Here is a 6,000-nt window from a genome sequence, read left to right on the forward strand (position 1 = left end):
TCACACACTGGGGATCGGGAGACACAGTGATCGTGAGGGGAGTCACACACTGGGGATCGGCAGAGACAGCGATCGGGAGGGGAGTCACACACCGGGGATCGGGAGCGACAGTGATCGCGAGGGGAGTCACACACCGGGGATCGGGAGCTACAGTGATCGCGAGGGGAGTCACACACCGGGGATCGGGAGAGACAGCGATCGCGAGGGGAGTCACACACCGGGGATCGGGAGAGACAGCGATCGCGAGGGGAGTCACACAGTGGGGATCGGGAGAGACAGTGATCGTGAGGGGAGTCACACACTGGGGATCGGCAGAGACAGCGATCGCGAGGGGAGTCACACACCGGGGATCGGGAGCGACAGTGATCGCGAGGGGAGTCACACACCGGGGATCGGGAGAGACAGTGATCGCGAGGGGAGTCACACACTGGGGATCGGGAGAGACAGTGATCGTGAGGGGAGTCACACACTGGGGATCGGGAGCGACAGCGATCGCGAGGGGGTCACACACTGGGGATCGGGAGAGACAGTGATTGTGAGGGGAGTCACACACCAGAGATCGGGAGTGACAGCGATCGCGAGGGGAGTCACACACCGGGGATCGGGAGAGACAGCGATCGCGAGGGGAGTCACACACCGGGGATCGGCAGAGACAGCGATCGGGAGGGGAGTCACACACCGGGGATCGGGAGAGACAGCGATCGCGAGGGGAGTCACACACGGGATCGGGAGAGACAGTGATCGTGAGGGGAGTCACACACTGGGGATCGGGAGTGACAGCGATCATGAGGGGAGTCACACACCAGAGATCGGGAGTGACAGCGATCGTGAGGGGAGTCACACACCAGAGATCGGGAGTGACAGCTGCTGCTGTGTCCGTGAACGGAACACGTACCTCTCATAGGTCTCGTTCTTTTTTGGAGAACAATGTGTATCAAACTTCTTTAGCACATCGTCCATTTTTTCTCTGTCCTCCTCTTGATCAAATACAAATGTATTAAATACCTCTATCGCCTGCGGGCCTGCAACCGTGAGCAGCAACGCTATTTTCCTTGCATCTGGCATTGTACCGAACCCGATGGTAGCAATGTAGAGTTCGAATTGTTGTTTGAAAGTCCACCAATTGCAGTCGACATTCCCCGTGAGTTTCAAACCCTCCGGTGGCTTTAAATTCTCCATGTCGCGTTTCGCAATATTCAGCAGATATTACCAATCCTGGTACCAATGTTATGTTCATAAATAAATAGACGTTTTCATTATGAACAGCTAGCTTGAGCTAGTCATTTATTCAGCCATGTGGACTAGTGTACAGGCATCCACCTTGACTACTGCCTTGTGGGTAGCCCACTACTAAACATACAGCTCCACCTAGTGTACCATTCTAGAATGACATGTTACTGATCATTACAACTGGGGATCGGGAGAGACAGCAATCGTGAGGGGAGTCACACACCGGGGATCGGGAGCGATCGTGAGGGGAGTCACACACCAGGGATCGGGAGAGACAGCGATCGTGAGGGGAGTCACACACCGGGGATCGGGAGTGACAGCGATCGCGAGGGGAGTCACACACCTGGGATTGGGAGAGACAGTGATCGCGAGGGGAGTCACACACCGGGGATCGGGAGCGACAGCGATCGGGAGGGGAGTCACACACCGGGGATCAGGAGAGACAGCGATCACGAGGGGAGTCACACACCGGGGATCGGGAGTGATCGTGAGGGGAGTCACACACCGGGGATCGGGAGTGATCGCGAGGGGAGTCACACACTGGGGATCGGGAGTGATCGAGAGGGGAGTCACACACCAGGGATCGGGAGCGACAGCGATCGTGAGGGGAGTCACACACCGGGGATCGGGAGTGACAGCGATCGCGAGGGGAGTCACACACCTGGGATTGGGAGAGACAGTGATCGCGAGGGGAGTCACACACCGGGGATCGGGAGAGACAGCGATCGCGAGGGGAGTCACACACCGGGGATCGGGAGAGACAGTGATCGCGAGGGGAGTCACACACCGGGGATCAGGAGAGACAGCGATCACGAGGGGAGTCATACACCAGGGATCGGGAGAGACAGCGATCGCGAGGGGAGTCACACACCGGGGATCGGGAGAGACAGCGATCGCGAGGGGAGTCACACACCGGGGATCGGGAGAGACAGCGATCGCGAGGGGAGTCACACACCGGGGATCGGGAGAGACAGTGATCGCGAGGGGAGTCACACACCGGGGATCAGGAGAGACAGCGATCACGAGGGGAGTCACACACCGGGGATCGGGAGAGACAGCGATCGCGAGGGGAGTCACACACCTGGGATCGGGAGAGACAGCGATCGCGAGGGGAGTCACACACCGGGGATCGGGAGAGACAGTGATCGCGAGGGGAGTCACACACCGGGGATCGGGAGAGACAGCAATCACGAGGGGAGTCACACACCGGGGATTGGGAGAGACAGTGATCGCGAGGGGAGTCACACACCGGGGATCGGGAGAGACAGCGATCGCGAGGGGAGTCACACACCGGGGATCGGGAGTGACAGCGATCGCGAGGGGAGTCACACACCTGGGATTGGGAGAGACAGTGATCGTGAGGGGAGTCACACACCAGGGATCGGGAGCGACAGCGATCGTGAGGGGAGTCACACACCGGGGATCGGGAGTGACAGTGATCGCGAGGGGAGTCACACACCGGGGATCGGGAGTGACAGCGATTGCGAGGGGAGTCACACACTGGGGATCGGGAGAGACAGTGATCGCGAGGGGAGTCACACACTGGGGATCGGGAGAGACTGCGAACGCGAGGGGAGTCACACACTGGGGATCGGGAGAGACAGTGATCGCGAGGGGAGTCACACACTGGGGATCGGGAGAGACTGCGATCGCGAGGGGAGTCACACACTGGGGATTGGGAGAGACAGTGATCGCGAGGGGAGTCACACACCTGGGATTGGGAGAGACAGTGATCGCGAGGGGAGTCACACACCTGGGATTGGGAGAGACAGTGATCGCGAGGGGAGTCACACACTGGGGATCGGGAGAGACTGCGATCGCGAGGGGAGTCACACACCTGGGATTGGGAGAGACAGTGATCGCGAGGGGAGTCACACACCTGGGATTGGGAGAGACAGTGATCGCGAGGGGAGTCACACACCTGGGATTGGGAGAGACAGCGATCGCGAGGGGAGTCACACACCGGGGATCGGGAGAGACGGTGATCGCGAGGGGAGTCACACACCGGGGATCGGGAGAGACAGTGATCGCGAGGGGAGTCACACACCGGGGATCGGGAGAGACTGCGATCGCGAGGGGAGTCACACACCGGGGATCGGGAGAGACACTGATCGCGAGGGGAGTCACACACCGGGGATCGGGAGAGACAGTGATCGCGAGGGGAGTCACACACTGGGGATCGGGAGAGACAGTGATCGCGAGGGGAGTCACACACCTGGGATTGGGAGAGACAGTGATCGCGAGGGGAGTCACACACCGGGGATCGGGAGCGACAGTGATCGCGAGGGGAGTCACACACCGGGGATCGGGAGAGACAGTGATCGGGAGGGGAGTCACACACTGGGGATCGGGAGTGACAGCGATCGCGAGGGGAGTCACACACCGGGGATCGGGAGAGACAGTGATCGCGAGGGGAGTCACACACCGGGGATCAGGAGAGACAGCGATCACGAGGGGAGTCATGCACCAGGGATCGGGAGAGACTGCGATCGCGAGGGGAGTCACACACCGGGGATCGGGAGAGACAGTGATCGCGAGGGGAGTCACACACCGGGGATCGGGAGTGACAGCGATCGCGAGGGGAGTCACACACCAGGGATCGGGAGAGACAGCGATCGTGAGGGGAGTCACACACCAGGGATCGGGAGAGACTGCGATCGCGAGGGGAGTCACACACCTGGGATTGGGAGAGACAGTGATCGCGAGGGGAGTCACACACCGGGGATCGGGAGTGACAGTGATCGCGAGGGGAGTCACACACCGGGGATCGGGAGAGACAGCGATCACGAGGGGAGTCACACACCGGGGATCGGGAGTGACAGCGATCGCGAGGGGAGTCACACATCGGGGATCAGGAGAGACAGCGATCACGAGGGGAGTCACACATCGGGGATCAGGAGAGACAGCGATCACGAGGGGAGTCATACATCGGGGATCAGGAGAGACAGCGATCACGAGGGGAGTCACACACCGGGGATCGGGAGTGACAGCGATCGCGAGGGGAGTCACACACCGGGGATCGGGAGAGACAGCGATCGCGAGGGGAGTCACACACCGGGGATCGGGAGAGACAGCGATCGCGAGGGGAGTCACACACCGGGGATCGGGAGAGACAGCGATCGCGAGGGGAGTCACACACTGGGGATCGGGAGAGACAGCGATCGTGAGGGGAGTCACACACCGGGGATCGGGAGAGACAGCGATCGCGAGGGGAGTCACACACCGGGGATCGGGAGTGACAGCGATCGCGAGGGGAGTCACACACCGGGGATCGGGAGTGACAGCGATCGCGAGGGGAGTCACACACCGGGGATCGGGAGAGACAGCGATCGCGAGGGGAGTCACACACCGGGGATCGGGAGAGACAGTGATCGGGAGGGGAGTCACACACCGGGGATCGGGAGCGACAGTGATCGCGAGGGGAGTCACACACCGGGGATCGGGAGCGACAGTGATCGCGAGGGGAGTCACACACTGGGGATCGGGAGAGACAGTGATCGCGAGGGGAGTCACACACCGGGGATCGGGAGAGACAGTGATCGGGAGGGGAGTCACACACCGGGGATCGGGAGAGACAGCGATCGGGAGGGGAGTCACGCACTGGGGATCGGGAGAGACAGTGATCGTGAGGGGAGTCACACACCGGGGATCGGGAGAGACAGCGATCGGGAGGGGAGTCACACACTGGGGATCGGGAGCGACAGTGATCGCGAGGGGAGTCACACACTGGGGATCGGCAGAGACAGCGATCGTGAGGGGAGTCACACACTGGGGATCGGCAGAGACAGCGATCGCGAGGGGAGTCACACACCGGGGATCGGGAGCGACAGCGATCGCGAGGGGAGTCACACACCGGGGATCGGGAGCGACAGTGATCGCGAGGGGAGTCACACACCGGGGATCGGGAGCGACAGCGATCGCGAGGGGAGTCACACACCGGGGATCGGGAGAGACAGCGATCGCGAGGGGAGTCACACACCGGGGATCGGGAGAGACAGCGATCGCGAGGGGAGTCACACACTGGGGATCGGGAGAGACAGTGATCGCGAGGGGAGTCACACACTGGGGATCGGGAGAGACAGCGATCGTGAGGGGAGTCACACACCGGGGATCGGGAGAGACAGCGATCGCGAGGGGAGTCACACACTGGGGATCGGGAGTGACAGCGATCGCGAGGGGAGTCACACACCTGGGATTGGGAGAGACAGCGATCGTGAGGGGAGTCACACACCGGGGATCGGGAGAGACAGCGATCGCGAGGGGAGTCACACACTGGGGATCGGGAGAGACAGCGATCGCGAGGGGAGTCACACACTGGGGATCGGGAGAGACAGTGATCGTGAGGGGAGTCACACACCGGGGATCGGGAGAGACAGCGATCGCGAGGGGAGTCACACACCATGGATCGGGAGAGACAGCGATCGGGAGGGGAGTCACACACTGGGGATCGGGAGAGACAGTGATCGTGAGGGGAGTCACACACCGGGGATCGGCAGAGACAGCGATCGGGAGGGGAGTCACACACCGGGGATCGGGAGCGACAGTGATCGCGAGGGGAGTCACACACCGGGGATCGGGAGCGACAGTGATCGCGAGGGGAGTCACACACCGGGGATCGGGAGAGACAGTGATCGCGAGGGGAGTCACACACCGGGGATCGGGAGAGACAGTGATCGTGAGGGGAGTCACACACCGGGGATCGGGAGTGACAGTGATCGCGAGGGGAGTCACACACCGGGGATCGGGAGAGACAGTGATCGCGAGGGGAGT

The sequence above is a fragment of the Somniosus microcephalus genome, chromosome 3 (assembly GCF_052327205.1).
Source record: "Somniosus microcephalus isolate GS21.2 chromosome 3, FLI_Smic_1.0, whole genome shotgun sequence".
In the NCBI taxonomy this organism is placed as follows: Eukaryota; Metazoa; Chordata; class Chondrichthyes; order Squaliformes; family Somniosidae; genus Somniosus; species Somniosus microcephalus.